At 43.7% G+C, this 26,522-nt stretch overlaps 1 long non-coding RNA gene across 1 annotated transcript in view; it reads right to left on the reverse strand.

Annotated features, from left to right (window-relative positions):
* Nucleotides 1–5,542: 5,542 nt before the first annotated feature.
* The window catches only part of LOC110576899, a 41,892-nt gene continuing 20,912 nt past the window's right edge, over nucleotides 5,543–26,522 (reverse strand). Inside the window, exons 2-3 of the long non-coding RNA XR_006539376.1 lie at nucleotides 6,710–6,768; nucleotides 5,543–5,611 (exon numbers count right to left, since the gene is read on the reverse strand). This is a non-coding gene — a long non-coding RNA (uncharacterized LOC110576899). The remainder of the gene's footprint in view (nucleotides 5,612–6,709; nucleotides 6,769–26,522) is intronic.

Here is a 26,522-nt window from a genome sequence, read left to right on the forward strand (position 1 = left end):
AAGACAGGCAAAATGAAGTTATGTATGCCATCCTGAACTGAGAAGCGGGGAGGGGTCTGAGCCTTCAAAGGGCAGGAGAGCCATTCATAGGAAGATGAAAAATAAATGTTTGGTAAACAGATATTTGCTGGGCCATAAAGGAACAACAAGACGCAGAGAGGAATTTTAACACACACACTTTGCTAGGTTTCTCCCTGTCACCCGACCACACCTGCGGCCACACTGTACTGTCATTATCTAGGATGGTGGCCCGTTTCCGGGAAGAGGCCCTCTATCTAAGTTCTTTCAGGCAGTGGTAAAGGTAAAAAGAAAAACCTCCTGAGTCTTCTGTTTCTTAAAAATAATCAGCCTAAATTAATCCTCATGCCAAAGAGACACATTTTGGGGTGGCAAATGTTGCTCCCCCAGAAGGTGAGATCTCATTGTGCTTTTGATTTGCATTTTCCTGATGAGGAGTGGTGCTATGTGCATGACTTCTCTGGAAAACTGTCCACCCAGGTCCTTTGCCCATCTTTTTTTTTTTTAAAGATTTTATTTATTTATTTGAGAGAGAGAGAATGAGAGAGAGCACATGAGAGGGGGGAGGGCCAGAGGGAGAAGCAGACTCCCTGCCGAGCAGGGAGCCCGATGCGGGACTCGATCCCGGGACTCCAGGATCATGACCTGAGCCGAAGGCAGACGCTTAACAACTGAGCCACCCAGGCGCCCCTTTGCCCATCTTTTAACCAGTTACTTGTTTTCTCCCTGTTGAATTACAGGAGTTCCTTATATATTTTAGGTATTAACCTCTTAGCAGATACATGGCCTGCAAATATTTTCTCCTTTTCATTCTGTTGATGGTTTCCATTGTTGTGCAGGAGCTTTTTAGGTTGAGGCAGTCCCACTCATTTATTTCCGCTTCGTTGCACGTGCTTTTGGTGTCACATCCAAGAAATCACTGTCAGAACCAACATCGAGGAGCTTTTCCCCCATGTTTTCTTCTGACAGCAGTGGCAGCCCCTTGCGTGTGGCCCCGTCTAGGATGGTTTCCGACGCGGGGCCGAGGGCAGGCCACCCCAAAATGTGCCACTTTGGCATACTGATAGTTTTAAAGAAAAGTTACAGCCAATATAAGGACACTCAGACCGTCCTGTCCCCAAGAAACAGGAAACAAATCTCCCCTGAGAAAAATACCGTCCTTGTACTAAGAAGTTTTTTAACTTGGGAATTCCTTGTGACCAGAGATAGAGACTTCGAAGCCGACAAAACTGGAGAAACAAACCTTGTGGGGTTTTTTTTTCCCCCTAATCTACTACCTCAGCCTAAATTCCGCTTAGAATCCCCTACTAATTAAAGCTCCCAAACACCTGTTTTCTTTATCCTGTCAATTCCTCACAAGTTTATTGTCTCTTTGTCTAAAAAGTATAAAAACTGCTTGCTTTGGTCATTTATTTCTTTAGGTCTCAATTTCATTACTGGGCCTCTGTGCCCACATAATGACACTGTTTGTTTTTTTCCTATTACTCGGTCTCATGGAAATTTAATTTAGTCCAGCTAAAAGACCTTGAAGGGTAGAGAAAGAATTTTTCCTTCCCTACACTGAATTCCCAGCGGCCATTCTCTTGTGGATCCTAGAGGCGTATCTGCTTGCTCTGGGGTAAAGGACACTTGAGTCTTCCCGTGTGGCTGACGAGCACAGTCCACCTGTTTGTGATGTGTCCCCCCCCCCCCCGTTGGGGGTCTTTCTGGTGAGCATCCACATGAGTAACAAGAAACTTATTAGGAGCAGAACTGACTTCTACCCCAATGGCTAGTCCCCAGAGGGAGGCTTGCTCTACATGCCAATCTGAGTCTTGCCAGTGGCCCCCCAAAAATGTCGAGGCCATTAGCCACAGTACACCAGTCAGCAAAAATAGAGCAAACCCCTTTGTTGAGGTGGACGGGACAGCCAGCCAGCCACCCTGCACAAAGCTCTGCCCGTTATACTGAGCATTCCTTACCACACCCGGGAAGGGAAAGGTCTCTCTCAGCGTGGATGGCAGCTGAACCCCGTCCCTGCTTGTTAGTAGTTACCCAGGAGAAGCCGACAGGGAACAGGCCCATTTGTGGTCCAGGAAGCCTCTCTATCTGGGACCTCACTGGGCTGCCTCCTTGGGAAATATGCCAGGGAGCCAGAGAGACACTCCTGAGATCTTTCCTTGGAGTTATGAGACCTCATCTGGGCTGCGTTTTGTTCATTCCTGTATGTACCATTTATATCTTAGTATGGAAGACTCTTGAACCACCTCCACCAGGTGATTTGAGACATCTGCTTGGATCTGTGACATGACTGGGATTTCTGGTCTTTTTTTTTTTTTTAAGATTTTATTTATTTATTTAACGGAGAGAGACACAGCGAGAGAGGGAACACAAGCAGGGGGAGTGGGAGAGGGAGAAGCAGGCTCCCCGCAGAGCAGGGAGCCCGATGCGGGACTCGATCCCAGGACCCTGGGATCATGACCTGAGCTGAAGGCAGTCGCTTAACCAACTGAGCCACCCAGGCGCCCATGGGATTTCTGGTCTTAAGATTACCTCACAGCCATCGATCATGTGCGCAGTATCCACCAAAGCCAATAGCAGGCCACTCATTCTGTCCTGAGCTGACGAAGACACTAAGACATTCAGACTCTTGGATTCATCTCCCGATTCACCAGGAGAGGCAGAGGGCCATCACCATGCAGACCCTAGTAGGACCATCTATCAAGTCCCCCATGACCTGGTACTGGCCCAGAGTTCCTTAGTGGGGAGCACATCAATCTCCTTCTTTGAGGACCCATTACTGAGTGACTGGGCCCAGAGCTGTCTTTGGAAAAAGCTCTTGCCCAGAAAGTCCACAAGAGGGCTCCTGATCGCCATTTTGACATTTTTACTTTGGTCAGTCAAATTTGCTCTATTTGCAGGAGCCACTTTTTCAGTGCCCAGAAATTTCTCAGTGAAGATCCAGATTGTGCGGCTGACCAGTTGACCTAACCTCATTCTGAAGCTTAATTGGGTGGTTTAATTGGGTTCGATAACGAGCAGGAGCAGCATGAACAAACCTAAAAATCTTCGCCTGGTGAACAACCTCATCAAACACCGTTCCCACTCCCTCACTGTAGACCCCAAAGACTACCAGGCTGGGTGCGGGGTCTCTGTAGCTTCTGTAAGGGCGCTCCAGACAAGTTTTTTCATTGCCTCATCATGTGTGGGCCAAATCTGTCAGAGCCCAAAGCTGAGGAAGAGGGTCTCTGATAATCCTACCCTCTCATCTCTCCCTTCTTCCTCCTCCTCAGGTAAAGTGGCTACTGTCAAGGCACTCTGGAGGAGGGGGTCTACGGTGATGCACCTCACTCGGAGCCACTTTCCCTTGTGAAGCTGAACAAGATTCCCTCTTTCATCACAGAGGCAAACTTGTCAAGTTACTAAGGTCTCCTGAGAGCACTGGACATAGCAATCTCAAAGAGCTCTACATTTTTTTTTAATTAGAAGCATGAGTCTCAATAACACAATGCCCAGCAGACTGTCCACTGGCACCAGGGATCGGCTTAGATCTAAGAATAGTCATTGGGTGCAACTCAGTTTCCCTGGTCTCTGACAACTTCTGGTCCCGTCATCAGAGAACAGGAAACAGTAGTGAGTGAATTGCTTCCCTGGCTTTCTTACAGTCCCTCGCTGTTGGATTTCTAATTTGACCCACCCAACGATTTCAGCCAGGGTGTTGGGAGCTAAAGAGAAGGACCAGTGGTCCACCTTGGAACCCAAAAGCTTATATAAACAATTTGCGGGATGCCTGGGTGGCTGACTCTTGATTTCGGCTCAGGTCATGATCTCAGGGTTTGAGATGGAGCCCCGCGTTGGGCTCCATGCTCAGCACAGAGTCTGCTGGAGATTCTCTCTCCCTGTCCCTCTGCCCCTCCCACTCGTGCGCTCTAATAAATAACTAAATCTTAAAAAAAAAAAAAAAAAAAAGGAAAAAACAATTCGCTGCCATCCTCCAAGAATGCCCCGTGGCTTCTGCTGCCCCATGAGATCCTCTGCCTCTTGCAGCTGACTTGCCAGCACGCTTTGCTGGTACCCCATTGGTCAAGCGCCCCCTGAGATTTTCTTCCACATCAACTATCCTGCTTACTGCACCTCTTTCTCAAGAGCTGAGCTGAGCTACAGAAAGCTGAGTCGCCAGGTTTCAGAGTAGTCGATTAAAACAAGAAGTCAAAATAAAACTAACAGTCAAGCCTCTAATCACTTCCTTTGATAGTATAACCAGGGGGTGAACCAGAGAAGGTGCGGACCACCCCCCACTGTTCCATGGACCAGCTCCAGCAAGGGTCAGATGGATTGGCGCAGCCTCGAGGGATGGTCTCACTGGGGAGGAAGCCCTGAACAGAAGGCTCCTGCCATTTTATGGACCCACACGCGGTGGGGGGGCGGTGAGGAGGAAGGGCTGGGAGTGGAAAAGTCCTGAGTACCGAGTGGAGAAAATGTGTCTTTAAGCGCCCCGCTGCCTGCGACGAGGAGGCGTGAGCAGGGGTGCCTGAGGAAGGCCTCTGCCACGGGCACGGGGCTGGGAAGGCAGCTCCGGGTAAGAGCGTGGTTGACCGGGGGTCCTCTCCTCCGAGAATGCAGTGCACGGGCTGGGCACCCAGTGAGATGCGGAGAAACCAGCCTCTTTCCATGACGCCTGCCCAGCGGCTCCTTTGTATTTGCCTGAAAGATCACGCCAGGAGCCAGACTACTTCCTCTCTCCAGGGGTCCCCGCTGTCCTTGCCCCAAAAGCATGACACAAAGGAGCTCAGAGCTCTGCCCCTTAGGAAAGCCCTTGCTGTGGGGCTGGGTGTTTCAGGCTCCCATTCCAGAGGTGCGGCGTGCCCCCTCCACCGCACACGTACACAGGGTACACGGCGGGGGGCGGGCAGGGCTGCGGTCTGGCCCCTGCTGGAACGCTACGACGTTCATAGCAACTGGTCGGATGCGCTTTATGGGATTTGGACAAGTGAGCAGAACTGAGGCTGGTCGCCGTCCCCGGCAGCGGTCTCTCTGCTCCGGAGCCTACGTGCTCAGCACCCAGTGTCCTCACAAGTCTCGCTCGCCCTCGGCGGCTGGGCACTCACTCTACCAGCCACAGCTCAAGCCACACCTGTGCCTGGAGTACTGAGAAAATCTCCCCAGCTGCAGGGAAGATGTGGGCTCTTTCCAGTGCCCCTACTTTTTTATTCTGTCTATTGTGGTTAGTCTCTTAATCATCATGTTTGGGGTAGCAAATGTTTACTGAAGACCTACAGCAAGCCTGGCCTTGTTCGGGGTACTCTATATGAGTTCCTTCATTTCCTCTTATTTTCAGCCTTGTCAACCCCTATTATGATCCCATTGCTCAGATGAGGCTCAGGCAGCTGAAACAACCCGCCTGAAGTCACAAAGCCAGTCTGTGACAGATCCGTGGTTTGCAAGCCTGTGAGTCCATAGTTGGTCTTCTTCCCACGAACCCACCCCGCCTTCCACACTCCTTCCTTCCCACTCCCACGTGCTTACCTCTCTATGCCAGCTCAGCAGCCCAACCTGTGTGTGGCAGGCCTGGATGTGTGCGGTGGCTTCCAGGCAGGGAGCTCAATAGTTCCTCCTGAAGAGAGAGAACACTTAGCGAAGTACTTTCCTTAGCTTGTTGGGATGGAGACCAGTTGTTTCAACACGAGAAATCAACCACTCCACATACAAAGCACATGGGTTAAGGGCAGGGCTCCCAGCCTTGGAGATTTCATGGACTAAATAACAAAACAGGATTCTGATACAGATCATGGTCTTTTCATTTCACCAATTAAGACCATTTAAAAGAGTACCATTTATACTCCTCCTACTACTAATACTAACGGCAGGAATATGTAAACCTTAAAGAGAAAGGCTACAATGTGCCAGGTGTTCTTAATCTGTCAATGAACTATTTGATTTCATCCTCATAAAGATCCTATTCAATAGGCATCACTGTTATCCCCGCTTTATAGGCAAGGAAATTTGAAAAAAAAAACCCTGCCTCACTTGTCTAAATCCCATAGGCTATGTAAATTGCCCCGATTCTGCGCTGATAACCATTATAGTATACTCTCTGTCATCTGTGCTTCATAAAAGATATCCTTATTTTTCTTAAGTTTTTTTTTTTAATAGACTTTTTTTTTCCAGTGGGCTCCTCGCCCGACGCGGGGCTTGAACTCATCATCCTGAGACCAAGAGTTGCCTGCTCTATCAACTGAGCCAGTCAGGTGCCCCCATAAAAGATATCTTTAAAGGAAACCATCAAGCATACAACAGAGGCCCTTATCTCAGAATCTGGGAATAGCTAAGCAAAAAGCACAGAAGCTCTGGGTTTGAGTCTTGGGCAAATTAATGCTCTTCGTCTCTGTTTTCTGAAATCTAATATGAAAATATTAACATCTGGGGGCGCCTGGGTGGCTCAGTCGTTAAGCGTCTGCCTTCAGCTCAGGTCATGATCTCAGGGTCCTGGGATCGAGCCCCGCATCGGGCTCCCTGCTCCGCGGGAAGCCTGCTTCTCCCTCTCCCACTCCCCTGCTTGTGTTCCCTCTCTCGCTGTGTCTCTCTCTGTCAAATAAATAAATAAAATCTTAAAAAAAAAGAAAATATGAATATCTGTTGTGAGAAGGAAATGGCCTAACAGATACCGAGCCCTGAACCCAGTGACTGGCAAATAAGGACCCCCAATACATACCAGGGGCGAGGCTTATCGTTCTTCTTCATCCCGGCACAGCCCTGCAAGCTCATCTCCTGCTGGAAAGAAACGGAGTATGAATACTACAGACTGCTCCTATTATTGAGGTCAGATAGTTGCTAGGACTGATCGTACTCTCCTTCCCTCAGCTGTCTCCCCTCCTTGACAGAACCCGAGCAGGCAGAAATGTCTCAGCTTTACTTCCCACTGGTTGAAAATGGTTGCCATAGCAGCACTCATACACTTTCCTTCTGGGAACTCTGGGGAACGCATGCGGAAAGACATCTGCAGCTTCTGCAGCAACTGCGTCTCCCAGCAAATATCAGGGATTGGGAGGAGCGGGGTGTGCTACACACAAAGGCCCTGCCCTGGCCGTCCCCATTACCACCCAGACCCCAACCCTTACTAGACCCCTGACACTTCCCACCCCTTCTGCCCATCTAGCCTGTTACATTAGGAAGGAAAAGGGAGAAAGGAACTAGAAAAGGCCAGGGAAAGGGAAAGTCAAGAGTGATTTGTTCCCACAATTGTGTGCGGATAAAATCCCAGAATTTTCCTTCTCATGATAAAGCACTTGTTTCCATGGGGAAGTTCTAAAGAGGATCTATCCGCGGATAAAAACCCTGCCTCATTTGCTTGGTATTAGAAGTCACGGATTTGGCTCCAAGTCAGTTCATCAAGAGCCATGTCACCAAAAGCCAAGTCACAGAATGACCAAGTGAACAAGTGGGCCATTCTTTGAAGGATCGAGTTACCATACGACTTAATTCACCAAAGCTTAACCAAAAACTCTGTTTTCTTTCTTTCAGCCTCATTAAGGTATACTTAGTCATAAAAATGCACATATTTAATGCATACATTTCCATGAGTTTGGACACATGCATAGACCTGTGATAACATCACCGCAGTGGGGTTTTTTTTGAAGATTTAATATTTATTTAATTGAAAGAGACAGAGCATGAGTGGGGGGAGTGGAACAGGGAGAGGGAGATGCAGGCTCCCCGATGAGCTCCATCCCAGGACCCTAAGATCATGACCTGAACCAAAGTCAGATGCTTAACCGACTGAGCCACCCAGGCGCCCCCTTTTTTACCTTTTCCGAACATCTCTTGAGCCCCAAGTGTTTTACAGATGCTGGTAGAAGGACAAAAATGGGTGAGCAGGAGTGGATGGAGTGATACAGACTTTACCAAATGGAAGCAACTGATTTCCAGAAAACTGTCTTCTATGTTCTGGATGTCAGAAAGAAAGGGACCAAGATCAGGCCTCCTACACCTTACTGGCCTCAGAGAAAGAAGGTTAAGGTCCGAGCAAAACTAGGTCAGTGTAAAGAGAAGCTTCTGCACAACATTCACTTAGCTACTGAGGGCTACAAAGAGAATTGGACCTTGTTGCTAAAGAGAGATTAGGGGCCACTGAGAGATTTAAGCAATGCTGACAGAATACGTTAAAATTTAGGTGTTATTTCCTTGAAACAAATAATACATTATATGTTAATTTAAAAAAATAAAATAAAAATTAAAAAAATTTTTTTAATTAAAAAAAGATTTAGGTGTTATTTGCAAAATGAGTCACTATAGATATGCTCTTGGATGGGAGGACAGCATATATGTACATATGACCATTTGCTCCAAATTTTCTGATTTTAGCACAATTTCAATTAAAATGAAAAAAATAAGCAAGAAAACAAAAGAATAGTCTAATAAGTATGTAAGAGATTCAACTGACCACATATTTATTTATTTATTATTTATTTATTCAACTGATCACAAACTACAGAACACTACTTGTTAAGACTAATGCTGGCTCAAAAGGGCAATTGCCACTGTTATCAGTGAACAGAGGGGATGTACTGGAGTAGCTCCTGGCATACATGACATTAACAAATGCCAAAATGTATCATAAGATAATGTGCGGGGGAAAATGGGTTTTTTTGCTTTCGATTTCAAAATTATTTATTTATATTTATTTTTAATTCCAGTATAATTAACAGTGTTATATTAGTTTCAGGTGTACAATACAGTGATTCAACAATTCTGTACATTACTCAGTGCTCATCATGGTAAGTGTACTCTTAATCCCCATCACCTGTTTCACCCATCCCCCCCCACCTCCTCTCTGGTGACCATCTGTATGTTCTCTATAGTTAAGAGTCTGTTTTTTGGTTTGTCTCTTCTTTTTCCCTTTGTTCCGTTTTGTTTCTTAAATTCCACATATGTGAATTTCACATAAGTGAAATCCTATAGTATTTGTCTTTCTCTGACTGACTTACTTTACTTAGCATAATACCCTCTGGTTCCATCCATGTTGTCACAGATGGCAAGATAAAAAACAAAAGATATGTGAAAATATGCATGTAGCCACTTTCTTCTCAGAGAGTCTAGTGAACCGAATGGAATATATGATGAATAAATTCCATTGTACCAGTTGTCAGCTCTGTGATCTGGGTGAATTATTACCCTCTCCCTGTCTTTATTTTCTCATCTGCAAAATAGCAATAATCCTAATTAATGCATATTGTTCAGCACAGTCCCTGGCACACAGTAAGCCTGCCAAAAGTTTCAGCTGTTATTATAATCATTGCTCATTTTTTTACTACATGCAAAGCACTACCCTAGCTTCAAGTGAGGAAACAAAAAAGTAGGTCACCCCGTCTGAAAATTCAAGTGCTCACTGTGCAGGTAGGGAACCTAAGAACGATACCCACAAAACAGTTTTTAGTGGGAGCCCATGTTCCAGCTGTTGTCTCTTAATGAGGGATTCACACTTCAGGCCTATAAGGTTCAAGGAGGGAAGACAAACTCTGGGCAGGTAAGGTTGCGAAAGGGAAGGAAGAGGAAGGAGGTGAGTGAAAGGAGGCAGAAAATGTGAGAGGAACATAGGCAAGACCCAAATGATTGCGCTAGACGCGGAAGGGTTTGGAATGGGAATAGCACAAGCAAGGATGGAGGGTCAGAAATGGGTACGGCAGGTTCTGAGGAATGGCTGTGAGGTTGTAGTGTCTAAGAGACATCATTCCAGAGATCAAACTGCATTGCCATGACTGTAGCTGGAAAACATGAAAGCTATGAGACTGAGTGAGTGCTCACCCCCTGCGATTTCCTCTAAACAGTATACAAAACAAAACACAATGCAAACAGCTTAAAAAAAAAGTCTTAGCAAAGTAAAAATGATTTTCTTGGATAGTTGTTTTTTCCTGCAATAAGTGTAAGATCCTGATGAACCGAAGTTCTCTTCTAGTGTGATTCTATTTTTTTAAAGAGAGAGATGGGGGGGGCGGAGGGGGGAGAAAAATCCCAAGAAGGCTCCACCCCCAGCGCAGAGCCAGTCACAGGGCTCAATCCCACGACGCTGAGATCATGACCTGAGCTGAAATCAAGAGTCAGACGCTTAACTGACTGAGCCACCCAGGCGCCCATGTGATTATATTTAATAATTGAGATACTGATGTACAATATTACAAGGCTACCAGTTATGAGAGAGAATATGCCAATTTGTGCATGGTGCCTGAAATATCAGGAGGATGTGAACAGAGTTATTCCAAACATCATTTTTATTTTGCCTATGGATTGAGTCTTTCCCATGTTTCGCAGGGTGAGGAAGAGCACAGTGAGGTGAATGGACCATGATTTATGGCCTTGGCTGTGGTTGCTACTCTTGGACAGCAACTCAATGACTATGAAGATGACCTCCTCATCCCTTCACATCCCACATGTTGGCCAGGATTCACGGCTGGTAGCTAACTTCCTTGCTTCCAGTTCAGAATGAATAAACACTGAACACTCACCTGTTTTGGGACTACAGAATCTATTCATCTAACAAATTTGGCCATGGTGAGATTCCAAAGTCTAAGTTTTTATATTAAATAAATACCAGAAGAACCAATTTAGCATCTTGTAATATTTCTGTCTGACTCCTTATTGGAGTTGAGATTTTGATGTGGGTCCATGGAATTCATGAGACATCTTTGGAAATTCCTTCTGATTAAGGTGAAGAAACAGAAGTATCGTTTGTGTTTCTTGGGGTGTTAGGGTTGGTGACGTAGGCCAGGGAAAATCACATTGTAAAACTTCCTCTCGATCCGGATTTTCCCTCATTCTTCGTGAATATTTTCATTCCAATGAAACCTCTTAGGATGACCAGTGGAGTTAAAGGAAGGTAACCCTATTGTTTAGCCTTGTGATGGGGACTGTGGAAGATGTTAGGGGCTAATTTACATACCAATCTGAATTTACATACGAATTGACGGATTTACAAATGCATCTGTTTCCCACTTGGGGTTTTTTTTTTTTTTTGTAAAGCCCAGCTGGTTAGAGCTACCTCCTTGTGCCCTACAGGCTTCCTTCCTGTCAGCCCTCACCACCTATGCCCCCACACCCCAACAGGTCTGGGCTCGGCCATTGCCGTGGATTTCCTTCTCCTCTAGGTCTCCACAACCTTCTTTTCCACTTCTAATTTCAAAACATCCTTTTTTTCTCTCTCTTATTTTTTTTTTTGGTCTCCCTAATTCAAGGGGTACCAGACAGAGACTACTCCTTATTCTCTGCCTTATCTCCATTATTTTTCCTAAACCAAGATACTTGGCCTTGAAATAGAAAATTACGATCCAACTCTGCAGTTCTCATAAGAGCCCTAGTTTTGTCTGGGGGCTGTGCTTTGGAGGGGGACAGGGGTACCAATTATGCCATCTCTGCCGGAATCTAAAATCTCTTGTGTCTCTTTATGTAACAAGACAGAACATGCTTTCAGAAGGAGTCTTTTGTTTTCCTGGGTTCTAAAATATCGGTAGAACAGTTTCCAAGCTATTGGCCTACTTTTCTAAGAAAGTTAGTTCAACCTAAGTGCAAAGCTGGTGGCCGCTCAAGTGCTGTAGTACCAGTTGGCAGACACGTATTTGTAACAAGATCGGGAGAAACGAGAGTTGTAGTGGAATCACACTTGGCCTTTTGTTAGGAGAGCACAAATTGCAAGGCTCTCTAACGGCCTGCAAAAACCAACTCCAAAGTGGCTACTGCATGCCTGCGGGGGAGGGTGTTTAGGTTTCTGAGAGGCCAACGGGTCCAGTGCCAGGGCTTGGAGAGGGGTCTTGAGTCTTTGGCCCTTTAAGTGAAAGAGTTCTGGGCAGGACAGTGTGGTAAATGCTTAGGATAGGAACCTGGCTATGAACTTGAGTGTGTTGCCCAAAACTGAATGACCTCACACACAGAAAGGAAGACCAGGCTGCCCAGAAGCTGGCCTTCTCTAGATTGAGCTCTAGGGGCTCTCTTGAGTAGGCCCCGCAGCGGCTCTGGGCCTGCATTCCTTATCTGGCGAGTGAAGGGAATGGACTGGATGACTGTGAAGGCCCCCTGCAGTGCCAGATCAAGTAGACTAGGTCACTGTAACAACTCCTTTCAGGGGAGTTCGACTGTACCACTGGCCAAATATCCACAATGGGTTGTGTTATAGGTCATTATTAGGTCCATATCCCCGTAAGACAGACCTATTATAGTTGCAAAAGCTTTGTGGGGGGTGGAAAGCATCTGTTAAAAGTTTCTTGGAGGGACGCCTGGGTGGCTCAGTTGCTTAAGTGTCTGCCTTCGGCTCAGGTCATGATCCCAGGATGCTGGGATCGAGTCCCGCATGGGGCTTCTTGCTCAGCAGGGAGCCTGCTTCTCCCTCTCCCTCTACCTGCCGTTCCCCCTGCTGGAGCACCCTGTCTCTCTCTCTGACAAATAAATAAATAAAATCATTAAAAAAAGGCTTCTTGGAGAAATTCATGCTGTAGAGTTTGGAAATGGAAGTTTTTGTTTTGTTTTTTTCACCTTTTTTCCCTTATGGCTCATTTCCCCTCCAGGACTCAGCTGAGGACTATGTAAATCCAAAGGAGAAAAACCAACTCACCAAACCTTAAGATGCCCTCTCACACTCCCAGCCCGAGGTGTACACACACCTTCTCCCACACCGGTATACGAAATTCTCTCAGGAGAGGTTGCTTATATTGCTAAAGGTGAAATGGCCCAGTGCTGAGGCTTAGAGCAGAGCCTTGAGTCTGCCGCCCTTTGAAGGAAAGAGCTCTGGGTAGGATGGAGGGGGTAGGCACTGAGCAGCTGTGTCCGGGACAGTGTGACCTGTCTGTATCTGGGACTAGAGCCCAAGGGAGGACATGGCCACTCAGAGGCTGGCCTCCAGGACGCCTCCTGCCCTCTTCTGCAGGCCATTTCTCTGCTACAGTCCTGTGTTCCCTCATCTGTAAAGTGAAAGGAATAGGTTTGATGCCCCCCAAAAATCCTCTCCAGTGCTTTGGGCAACACTTCCTCCAGGAAGGACTCCCTAGTCAACACAGATAGGATGGGGAACAAAGTGTGGGTTTACCCCCTTAGACGACCATCTCCCAGCAGACATATTTACCTTGAGGGTAGGAAACATGCCTGGTTCATCTCTGTGACCTGAAAGCCCAGCCAGAGGATGGGCACAGAGCAGGTGTCTCTAACAATCTGTGGAATATGTAAATGAGAAACAGTCCAGGTAAGTAATCTTGACAAGGCCTCTAGCAAACTTCTGCTGTTCTTTGCCAGCTCTCCATTCACCAAATCAAGCAGCGGCTAAGAACATGGAATTTGCTGTCACACGACCTTGAGCTCAGATCGTGGCCCTGCTGCTGTGTCACCATGGCGGGTCATCCATAGCAGGTGACATGTGTGTCCTACCGCGTCTCCTCAGCCATACGCACTTGGCCCAACATCCACCTGCCCCCTGCTTCCTCTGTGGACTGAAGCCCTTCTGCCTATGCAGGGAAGGCCGGAAATGCTGGGGAGTCAGTGCTCCCACGAACAGTCCCCAGCCAATGCCCGCGGGGAGCTGGTGTGTAAACGCGCCATCTGATGCAGGTGGGCATCATCCAAAGTGCTCAAAACACCACCAAACTGTCAATTCAGAATCCTACATCCAGCCAAGCTATCTTTCAGAAATTAAGGCTGAGATCTTCCCAGTTAAACAAAAACGGCGAGAATTTGTTGCTTTCGGCCTGAGTGTCCTTGGGGCATTAGAGCCTCTTTGGGTCTCAGTACAATGAGGAGAAATGTGTGAAGGACTGGCTCTGATGTCCCCAAGACCGGGGGGAGCACGAGGGTGAGGCGAGAGACTGTGGGAACTTTATGAATTCAGGCAGCTACTGCCTCTCTCTGCAACTCAGTTTACTATTTGTAAAAGGAGAGTCTTTGTCCTCTGTAAAGATGGCAAACCCGAAGCGCTCAGAGACCTTCCGGGAAGAAGAGGAGTCCCTGAGCCTTTCCTAAGACCACTGGCCGATATTAACTGAGCACTTAATAGGTGCCAGGCACCACTTAAGTACTGAGCGCTGTCCTCCAGGAGGGAGATGGAGATGAAACAAGAGAGCAAATAACCAAACACTGTGGGGCTGGGAGCTTTTAGGTCAGGAGCTCAGAGACGGCTTTTGAGGAGGTGGCATCCAAGCAGAGTCATGAATGCTGTGGAGCCATACAAAGACTTAGCCATACAAAGACTTAGAGGAAGAACATTCCAGGCAGAGAGAACAGCCAGTGCAAAGGACCCATGGTGGCAATGAGGCTGGTGTGTTTTGAAGGCCCAAGCGACCAGAACCCAGGGACTGAGTGGGGAGAGGAGGAAAAGAGGCTGGAAGTACGGGCAGAACTGGTCTATCTCAGAGACTTGTTTGATCGTTGACCCCTGATCCCTGAAATCTAAATGGTAATCAGCTCATTCACTTCTCTGTACTGGGGACTAGGGAATCCAGGAGGGCAGAGCCTGGCTGGTCTCAGCACTGCCACGCCCCCAGCGTCTAGCACAGTACCTGGCACACAACAGATATGTAAACAATGCCTGATGAATAAATAAATGGATGAATGAGTGAATGAATATATCTAGCCGTGTCTTTAACTCACTGTTGGACCTCGGCCAAGTGTATTTCCCTAACTGGGCTTCAATTTCACTACCTCTATGATGCCTTACAATGCCTGTTGAGTAGTAATTCTCTGAAATCAGAACCCTCCCTTTAATGGGATGGCTGGCATGGAGAAGGCCCTCTTTGAAACCGGCTTATTCCTCTTCCCCATGGACTGCCAGGAAAGCATCCAAATCACTTCCTCCGGGCATAATGGAAACACATGCGTGCTTAAAAGTGGGGCACCCAGTCAACAGCTACCTGGTATCCTACAAGCCTTGACCACTAAGCAGGAGCTGCTAGGAAGTGCTCCATATACTCACCTCTTCCCATTTCCCCCCCCTTTCTTTTCCTTCTACTTTCACTCCTGTGAAAACCTATTTGCTCAGATGAGCATCATGCTCCAACCACAGCCCCTGAGTCCGGCAGCTCAAGGTACAGGGTACCAGGAACCCTCTATCTGCCATGCTGGGCAGGTAGCAGCCCCTGGAAGAGGAGCACAAGATTCCCAGCCTACGCTCCTGACTCCTGCAGCGAATGGCCACCCTCAAACCCTGTCCTGCCCCATCGGATTCATCAGGCCCTAAAGGTCCCCGGCAGTCAGCTCCCAGCCCAACCCACTGGCTTCCATTTTCCCCCTATTCAGGGAATGACGTCCTCTGCCTGCAAGGTAGGGTGCTGGCTTGGAGGAGGAGAGCACTGAGTGGCGGCAGAGGGGGAGGAGGAAGAACAGTGAAGAGGTAGAGTCACCACGTGTTCAGTCTGCAGCCTGGCTTCACAGCCTCTATGGATGGAGAAGTAGAGGGATGCCCAGGTCCTTGGCTGCTGGGATACGAGACTGGGACCAACCAGGGGGCACTGTGTGGTATGGAAAGGAATGCAGACCCAGGGAGCACCCAGCCTGGCATCCAGTATGAGAAATGCAGTCACAGAGAACTCAGAAGTTCAGTTTCCTCCCCAGCAGCCATCCTTATGGAGGGCCAACCCAGCACCAGGCTGCAAGCACCCAGTAAGAGCTTTATAAGGCAGATCTATTTTCAGCCAGAGGGATCTCAGCAAACAGATCCTGGAAAGGCAAGCCACCTGAGTATGAGGCATATGGACTCTGGGCACAAAACTAACTTTACTACTTAATACTGTGCAGCCGGAAGCACCTTATTGAAACGTTTTTTAATTGAAGTATAGTTGACAAATAATATTCTATTAGTTTCATATGTACAACATAGTGATTTGACATTTATAAACATTACAAAATATTCACCATGATAAGTGTATTTATCATCTGTCACCATACAAAGTTATTAATATGACTAACTATATTCCCAATGCTGTACTTTTCATCCCTGTGACATTTATTATTTTTCAAAAGATTTTTATTTATTTATTTGTCAGAGAGAAAGAGAGGGAACACAAGCAGGGGGAGTGGCAGGCAGAGGGAGAAGCAGATGCCCCGCTCAGCAGGGAGCCCGATGTGGGGCTCGAACCCAGGACCTGAGAGATCATGACCTGAGCCGAAGGCAGACGCTTAACTGACTGAGCCACCCAGGTGTCCCAACGTTTATTTTATAACTGGAATTTTGTCCCTCTTAATCCCCTCTACCCATTCCGCCCATCCCTCCACAACCTCCTCTCTGGCAACCACCAGTTTGTTCCCAGTATTTATGAGTCTGTTTCTGTTTGGGTTTTTTTAAGATTTTATTTATTTATTTGAGAGAGAGAGTGAGAGAGAGAGTGCACGAGAAGGGTCAGAGGGAGAAGCAGACTCCCCACTGACTAGGGAGCCCAATGCGGGACTCGATCCTGGGACTCCAAGATCATGACCTAGGCCAAAGGCAGTCGCTTAACCGACTGAGCCACCCAGGCGCCCCTGTTTCTGTTTTTTAAAAAATCTGTTTGATATCATTTCTGTCTTCTTAAATTTAATGAAACTTGTTTTGTGGCCTAAAATGTGATCTATCCTGGGAAATGTTCCAGGTGTACTTGAAAAGAATGTGTATTCCACTGCTTTTGGATGGAATGTTCTGTATTTATCTATTAAGTCTGTCTGGTCTAATGCATCATTTGAAGCGACTGTTTCCTTACTGAATTTCTGTTTGGATGATCTATCCATTGATATAAGTGGGGCATGAAAGTCCCCTATTATTACTGTCAAGTCTCCCTTTATGTCTATTAATATTTGCTTTATATATTTAGGTACTCCTATGTTCGGTGCATAGATGTTTACAACTGTTACATCTTCTTGTTGAACTGATCCCTTTATCATTATGTAATACCCTTGTCTCTCAATACACTCCTTCTTTTAAAGCCTATTTTGTCCGATATAAGTATTGCCACCCCAGCTTTTTTGTTTCCATTTTCATGAAATACCTTTTTACATCCCTTCACTTTCATTCTGTAGGTGTCTTTAGGTCTGAAGTGAGTCACTTGTAGGCAGCATATAGATGGGTCTTGTTTTTTCTACCCATTCAGTTACCCTATGTCTTTTGATTAGAACATGTAGTCTGTTTACATTTAAAGTAATTACTGATAAGTATGTACTTATTTTGATTTTGTTAATTGTTTTCTGGTTATTTTGTAGTTCTTCTATGTTCCTTTCTTGCTCTCTTGTCTTGTGGTGTGATGACTTTCTTTAGTGTTATGCTTGGATTCCTTTCTCTTTATTTTTTGTGCATCTGTTAATAGGTTTCTGGTTACTACGAGGTTGGTATATAACATCCTATGTGTACAGCAGTCTGTATTAAGTTGATTGTTGCCAAGTGTGAAAGTGTGAACACATTCTAAAAGCACTACATTTTACCCCCCTCCACATTTTATGAAAATGATGTCATATTTTACATCATTTTATTTTGTGTATCCCTTAACTTTTTTTTTTAAAGATTTTTATTTATTTGACAGAGAGAGACACAGCGAGAGAAGGAACACAAGCAGGGGGAGTGGGAGAGGGAGAAGCAGGCTTCCTACTGAGCAGGGAGCCCAACGTGGGGCTCGATCCCAGGACCCTGAGATCATGACCTGAGCCGACTTTTTTTTGTACATTTATCTGTAGTCAATAAGGAGATCATGGGGAATAACTTCCAAAGCTGTGACTCCTATTTCTTGATTTATTTTCATAGATATAATTGATTTCACTACATTTGTTTTAACCTTCATACTAGCTTTATAAAGGATTGATCTACTACCTTTACAATCTTACTATACGTTTTTACCACTGCAATCTTTTCCTTTCATAATTTTCTTCATTCTGCCTATGGCCTTTTCTTTTCTACTTAAACAAGTTCTTTTAACATTTCTTGTAAGGCTAGTTTAGTAGTATAAATTCTTTCAACTTTTGTTTGTCTGGGATTGTCCTTCAATTCTGAATGATAACTTTGCTGGGTAGAGTATTCCTGGTTGTAGGTTTTTCCTTTCAGCACTTTGAATATATCATACCCCTCACTCCCTTCTGGCCTGCAAAGGTTCTGCTAAAAAACCAGCTAAGAGTCTTATGGGTGTTCTCTTGTATGTAACTGTTTTCCTTTGGCTGCTTTTAAGATTCTTTATCTTTAATTTTTGACATTTTAATTATGTGTCTTTGTGTGGACTGAGTATATTTTGAAGAATTAAAATCATACAAAGTATGTCTCAGATCACAACGGCATGGAAACGGAAATTAAAAATAAAGAAATTTGGTCAGTGTAAAAATATGTGAAAATTAAAGAACAGTATAAATAACCAATGGATCAAAGAAAAAAATCAGAATGGAAATTAGAAAACACTTTGAGATGAATGAAAATGACAACATATGAAAACATTAAATGCAGTACTTAGAAGGAAATTTATAGCTGCAAATGCCTACATTAAAAAAGAAACACATCAAATCAACACTCTCCTTAAGAAACTAGAATAACAAACAACTCAAAGTAGAAAAGGAAATAAGGGTTAGAGCAGAAATTAATGAAACAGAAAATTTAAGAGTAGAGAAAACCAATGAAACCCAAAGTTGGTTCTTTGAAAATGTCAACAAAATTGACATTTAGCTAGACTGACCAAAAAAGAAAAAAGAGAGAGAGAACAGAAGTTACTAAAATCAGAAGTAAACAATGGGAGATTACTAATAATCTGATAAAAAGAAGAATTATAAGGGAATAGTACGAACAACTGTATGCCATCAAATTAGATAACAGAGATGAAATGAATAAATTCCTAAAATGACAAACTAGTGAAACTGACTCAAGAAGAAATAGAGTATCTGAAAGACTTATAAGAAATAAGAGTGTGGGACACCTGGGTGGCTCAGTGGGTTAAGCATCTGCCTCAGGCTTAGGTCATGATCCCAGGGTCCTGGGATGGAGCCCCACATCGGGCTCCTTGCTCAGTGGGGAATCTGCTTCTCCCTCTGCCTGCCACTCTCCCTGCTTGTGCTCTCTCTCTTCTCTATCTGACAAATAAATAAAATCTTAAAAAAGAAAGAAAGAAAGAGAGTGATGGGGAGCCTGGCTGGTTCAGGTGGTTAAGCGTCTAACTCTTGATTTCAGCTCAGGTCATGATCTCAGGGTCTTGAGATCAAGCCCCGCATCAGGCTCTGCACTCAGCGTGCAATCTGCTTGGGATTCTGTCTCCCTCTCCCTCTGCTCCTCTTCTCCTCCTCTCTCTAAAAAAAAAAAAATAATAAAATTTTAAATATAAAAATAAATAAACTGCTTACAAATGTAAATTTATCTCCACGCTGCTTTCACTGCAGCTCATATTTTCCATATGGCGTGTTTACTTTTTCATTTGTATCAAGATATTTTCTAATTTCCTTTGTATTTTTTAAATTTGACCCATCGTTTATTTAAGTATGTGTTTTTTATTTTCCACATGTAGGGGCCCAGGGCAGGCCACCCCAATATGAGCCTCTTTGGCAGGAAGATTATTTTGAGCTGAAAATAATCAATGCCCAAAGGACTCAGGAAAAAAATTTGACCTTCCCCCTAACTGTCTCAAAGAATATAGATAGAGGACTTCTTCCAGAAAGAGAGTGATCAATACAGATATCTACATTATAATAGGACATGGTAGACAGGGAGGAACCAACAAGACCTGTTTGATCAAAGTCCTCTCTGTGACCCATTATTTCTAGATGGCTCAACAAACACTTATTTACCAAACATTTACTCTTTTTCATCTTCCTGTGAATTGCTTTCCTTCCCTGTCAAGTAGCAGACCCCATTCCCTTCTCTTTAGTTCTGGGACATATTTACCTCACTTTGCCCAACTATCTGGAATCTCATGCCTGTGTGGATTCCCTGTACATTTGTAATTAAATCTGATTTTGTCCCATTAATATGTTTCATGTCAACTTAATTGTTAGACCAGCTAGAAGACCCTTAAAGAGTAAATTTTTTCTTCCCCAACAGTTGCCATACTTGGCAGGATAAACTTCCACTGGATATTTGCTCCAAAAATTCTGCAGATCCTTGGGCATCTGACATACAGCCAGGAGAAGATAAGATTTCTTACCATGTCAGCCTCCTGGAATCTCTGTCTGTGGAGTCCAGTGAAGCAAGACTGATAAGTCTTTTATATATATATATTTAGATTAGCAGGAAAGAATATCTGTGGAACTAGTTCCTTGGGCTTAGAGACTCAAGTAAATTTGGTAGAGTAGCGATCCATTTCTTTCCAGAGATCGTCTTTGTTTTACTTTGTCTTTGTCTGTTGTATCATTTGTCATAAGGAGGAAAAACGATAGGGTAAGAATACAAGCATAGACCCTAATAAGCCTGCTGTTCAAGGCAAGCTCACAGACTGATGAGTGCACATTTCTCATCAGACCAGTGTCACTTTAGACAAACTCTTCTGATGTGGGTTAATGAAGCACATGAGGTAAGGCCTGTTGCTAATGGACACCTTGAAAGCCAAAGCCACAAAATTAGTGGGCGTGGGTAAAGCACTTAAAAGCTGTTAGAGCACTTCCTACCTAACTCCAAGACTCCTTTATTGGGAAGGGGGAGCTTGAGACTGGCACCTTAGAACATTCTCCATCCTGACACCGTGAAAGCCTGCTATACTGGGATAAATTAACCCTCTGTACAACAAAGGCCTTTGCTTTCTTAGACCAACTCTGGGAAGTGAACTTTCTGCACCTTGTTTGGGCTGCCCTTTTTTTTTTACACTGTCTTTGGGTATGCCTCTTGTGTCCATAGTTAAGCCTTAAAAAGGCTTATTGGTTTAAGTCACTATTAAGATTAATAGATCCGGGGCGCCTATGTGGCTCAGTCAGTTGGGCGTCTGCCTTTGGCTCAGGTCATGATCCTGGGGTCCTGGGATTGAGCCCCACGTTGGGCTCCTTGCTCAGCGGGGAGCCTGCTTATGCCCTGCCTGCTGCTCCCCCTGATTATGCTTGCTCTCTCCCTCTCTCTCTGACAAATAAATAAATACAATCTTTATTTAAAAAAAAAGATTAATAGATCCTACTTGTCAATGGCCAGACAATGGATCTTTTAATTTGGTTATATTTGAAAGAAAAAAAATTAAAGAGTGCTCTCAACTGTCTTAGTATAACAGCTGGCCTTAGGGACTCCTTTGACAAGATGAAAGAAAAGAAATTAGACTTAAAATAAAAATTAATGTCTATATCCAACGTAAATCCCCTTCTTGAAACCCAGCCCCATTTTCCTATTTTAATTTCCCCTCCCTTGCAAAATTTAGATGGCCTCCAGCCTAATGTTGAGACCCAAAGTATACAGGTTGCTCATGTAAATGCTAAAAACCAGAAATGAATTGAACAAAAGCCCCTGAGACTGGCAGTAAGGCTCATTTTGCTCCTATCTTCTAGGGCTCTGTAGTCAATCTCTGCCAGCTTCAGGCATTCCTATGCAACATCCTTTGCAGACACATCCTAGACCCCCACCAAAAATAAATTTCATGTCCTCCGGATAGCAGCAGATCCTTTAAATTATAAAGCCCTTTAAACCTCTCCTTTGAGAAGATTTTACCAAATTTAGAGATGAATTTAAATAAATTTTTTTTTCAAAAATTGAGACCAGTTAGATTAGTGGCCATTCACAACCACCCGCCCCACACCATCACAGAGGAACAAGTGATCAGCTAAAGGCCAATATTCAGGGGCTAACAGAAGCCGAGGTTGAACTGCACACTCAGAGAGAAGGTTTTTGTTAAGATGCTTTATACAGACGTTACAAAAACATAAATCTTCTAATTCCCACTTTAGTTAACAATCTCCCTGGTGGAAGCAACTTTAAAGAAGCAGGTCAATCTCCAGATAGTCAGGCAGTAATCCAGTTCTTTGGGGGAATTAGAAACAACTGTCTTTATCTTGCAAATCTATACAAAACCAGAAATGCAACTCCAGAAACAAATCAAAACACACCTATCTTTACCAACCCCCAAACCTCAACTATTCCTCTCAAAATACTTGTAGATATTATAAAGATATTATATTAGAATATTAGACCAAATTGTTTGGCACTTAAGAAAACAGAAAGAAAATATTAAATACCAATTACCTTGAAACTCTCAGAAAAAAATCTGCATTCTTTCTCTTTCCCTTGAAATTATAAATCTTATCATGATTTTGAAATGCAAACGCAGCCCAGAATCACCGGAGACTGAAGAATAGAGCGGAGGGAGAGGACTTCTAAAAATCAGAACTGCAAAGAAAGGCTCCTGTGCCCACATTCTAGCACCTCTGATAACAGGCAAATATGCCCCCAAAAAACACCACCTTAGAGAAAATGCAGGTACTTTCTCAGTGCCTTTGTGATGTATATTTTCTCCCCCTTCCCATCTTCTCTAGGACCTAAGAGCCATTCTTTCAAATGCAAATTTAAGGGAGAAGTTTTTCAGCAGAAATAGAGAAAGATACTTGGAAATTGGGCCTATAATGTCATCTCCAAAGATACTAGTACTGGGGTGACTAGGTGGCTCTGTTGGTTAAGCGTCTGCCTTCCGCTCAGGGCTCAGGTCATGATCCCAGGGATCAAGCCCTGCATTGGGCTCTCTGCTTGGCGGGGAGCCTGCTTCTCCCTCTCCCTCTGCCTGCTGCTCTGCCCACTTGTGCTTTCTCTCTCTCTGTCAAATAAATAAATAAAATCTTAAAAAAGAGACAAAGATACTAGTACAAACAAAAGCTATAATATCTTTGTGTATTGTATATAGTGTTTATGTTGTCTATACACACACACACAGTAAATGTGAGATATCTTTCTACCTCCCAATGGTATTGCTAAAATTAATTTGTAAAAGAACTTTAATTGGCTTCTAGAAAATTACATGCTTATATAAATTTAGTATTCATAAAAATTCCCAACAATAAAATAAAGACCATCCAAATGAATTTCAGGTTCATGTGATCTTGGAAAATATTCAGTATTTTTTTAAAGATTTATTATTTATTTGACAGAGAAAGAAAGAGCACAAGCAGGGGGAGCGGGAGAGGGAGAAGCAGGCTCCCCGCTGAGCAGGGAGCCGGATGTGGGGACCCTGGGACCATGACCTAAGCCGAAGGCAGACGCTTAACGACTGAGCCACCCAGGCGCCCTAGAAAATATTAAGTATTAAAGCTAATTTAATGCTGTTGGTTTAATTAAAATAGACATGTCTTTTTTTTTTTATTTGACAGAGAGACACTCAGCAAGAGAGGGAACACAAGCAGAGGGAGTGGGAGAGGGAGAAGCAGGCCTCCCACCCAGCAGGAAGCCCGATGTGGGGCTCCATCCCAGGACCCTGAGACCATGACCTGAACCGAAGGCAGACGCTTAACAACTGAGCCACCCAGGTGCCCCAAAAATAGACATGTCTTTATGATGTGGGAAGTAAAGGGAAAAGAAAAAAATTAAGTTTCCTTAATTCCTACAGCCCACTGACAAGTCCTTGAAGCAGGGAGACCTTCTTCTAGGAACTCAACTGCCTCAACGTTGATGGTTTCCTAAGGGCAAAAGGCAATCTTAGCCCGCCCCCCAGTATCCTGAGTCTACTTTAACATACAAAAATTCCTTTGGAAACTTCCTTTATCTCTAACCCCCAAGATGTATGTTTGTAATCATCCCCTAAGCAAATGGCCCACTGAGATACATCTGAAGGGTCTCACGATTAGGGTTTTACTAGACATAGTAAATGACCTTTTCCTAAAGATAGTTGGCCCCCTCAAGGTCCTGGAAACCTTGCTTCCAAAATTCTTTCAGAATTAAGCTATCCCTAACCCCCTACCAACTTGAAAGTATGTAGTCAGCCACTTCTCATGACCCCAGTGCACATCTTTCTGCCGACAGGTCCCATCCCAGTGATTTAATAAAACCAACTTTTTGCACCAAAAAAGTCTCAAGAATTCTTTCTTGGCCATCAGCTCCAAACCGCAACCACTTCTTATATCATTTAGAGTTATTAGCATTAAATATAAAACCTTTATTCTGCCTGGGTTTATTTAAAACCAAATTAATCCATGTTACCTCTGTTACAAAATTTCTCAGCAATAAATAACTAAAAAAATAATGGTTGACTTTGTCTGATGTCTAATGGAGTTTTTGCGGGCAATCTAAACATAAGTGTTAAGAACAAATAAATTGGAAAAGGTGTAAATTAAAAAAAAGGTTTGTAGGTAAACTTTTTCAATGTTTGCTCAGATCATTTTGGTAACCTGAAACCTTAAACTTTTGCTTTTAGGTTAAGTGAGGTGTTAAGTTAAATTCATTAAATATCTACATTATTTCCAAATAAGATAAAATAATAAAACATTAATTACTGAGCATAGATTTATCTACTTTTGTCTTTCCAATTAAAGAGAAAGTAAAGATAAATTTGGGACTATTAGTAAATATTTTTCATCCTTTATTGAAAGGTTGTACTATACAGAAGCATACGTTTCTAGAAATCATGAAATGTATTCATAAATTTGCCAGTCTAAAGAATGCTGCTATAACAGACAATTCACATTTGCTTACTACTTTGTTTTCACTAGGACTAAAGGTTTCTAAGAGTTAAGAATTCCAATTAACATGTGGTTAAAGCTACTAAAAAAAATAAGGGAAACAACTCCATATGAAAAAAAGTAAGATGTATGTTTTCAGTAAAAGAAGGTATGAGGAATGGAAATGCATTTTATTGAGTGAAAATAAAGTAATTTTTTTCCTAAAGAGAGGTGGGTAAGAGGGAAAACAGCACAAAATCTCAGTGTAAAAAATAAAGTTGTAGGGGCACCTGGGTGGCTCAGTCGGTTGAGCGTCTGACTGTTGATTTCCGCTGGGGTCATGATCTCAGGGTCCTGGGATCAAGCCCTGAGTCAGGCTCTGCACTCAGCACAGAGTCCTTGAGATTCTCTCTTTTTCCCCTTCCCCTCCCCTACTCACACACCCGCCCTCTCTCTCTCTCAAATAAATAGATAAAATCTTTAAAAAAAAAAAAAAAGAAAGTTGTAGAAGGTTTATGAAAAAGGAATCTTTGGGGGTCACCTGGCTGGCTCAGTTGGAAGAGCATGCAACTCTTGATTTCAGGGTCATGAGTTCAAGCCCCATGTTGGGTATAGAGTTTACTAAAGAAAATCAATAAATGTTTAAGAAAGGTGAAGGCACCTAGGTGGCTCAGTCAGTTGAACATTCAAACTTTTGGTCTCGGCTCGGGTCTTAATCTCAGGATGGTGGGTTCGAGTGCCGTGTTGAGCTCCACTCTGGGTGTGGAGCCTACTAAAAAAAAAAAGGAATCTTTGGAAAGTAATCTTATACACGATCAGGACTAGCTAAAATTGGAATAAATTTAACTAAATAAAATGAGTTTTAATATCAAAAGTACACTGGTACAAAATTATGATTTGGTTTTTCTCTGTTAAAACAATGTTTTAGTACAGTATTGGCCTACTTTTTAAAAATTATTTATTTATTTTTTAGAGAGAGACAGAGTGCACACATGCAAGTGGGGTAAAGTCCAGAGGGAGAGAATCTTCAAGCAGATTCCCTGCTGAGCATGGAGCTGGAGACAGGGTTCTATCTCACCACCCATGAGATCAGGACCTGAGCCAAAACCAAGAGTTGGACGCTTAACCGACTGAGCCACCCAGGCGCCCCTACACTTTCTTTTCAAGTGCACACAAAACATTCCCAGAAGAGATCACGTATTAGGCCACACAACAAGTGTCAACAAATTCAAAAAGATCAAAGTCATACCATGCATCTTTTCTGACCATAGCACTATGAAATTAGAAATGAATGACAAGAAAAAATCTGGAAAGAGCACAAATACATAGAGGTTAAATAAGATGCTACTAAACAATGAATGGCTCAACCAACAAATCAAATTTGAAATTAAAAAAATTATATGGAAATAAATGAAAATGAAAACAGAATAGCCAAAGATCTTTGGAATGCAGCAAAAGCAGTTCTAAGAGGGAACTTTATACCAATGCAGGCCTACCTCAAGAAGCAAGAAAAATCTCTAATAAACAACATAATCTAAAGGAGCTAAGAAAGAACAAACAAAACCTAAAACCAACAGAAGGAAGGAAATAATAAAGATCAGAGCAGAAATAAATGATATAGAAACTAGCAAGACAATAAAACAGATCAATGAAACCAAGAGCTACTTCTTTGAAAGATCAACAAAATTTATAAACGTCTAGCCAGATTCATTAAAAAAAAAAAAAGGACCCAAGTTAAAAAAAAAAATCAGAAATAGGGGTGCCTGGGTGGCTCAGTTGGTTGAGCGTCTGCCTTCGGCTCAGGTCATAATCCCAGGGTCCTGGGATCGAGGCCCACATCAGGCTCCGTGCTCAGTGGGGAGCCTGATTCTCTCTCTGCCTCTGCTGCTCTCCCTGCTTGTGCTCTCTCACTCTCTCTCTGTCAAATAAATAAATAAAATCTTTAAAAAAAATAAATAAATAAAAATTTTTTAAAAATCAGAAATAAAAAAGGAGAAATAACTGACACCACAGAAACACAC

This window comes from Neomonachus schauinslandi, chromosome X (genome assembly GCF_002201575.2).
Source record: "Neomonachus schauinslandi chromosome X, ASM220157v2, whole genome shotgun sequence".
Classification (NCBI taxonomy): Eukaryota; Metazoa; Chordata; class Mammalia; order Carnivora; family Phocidae; genus Neomonachus; species Neomonachus schauinslandi.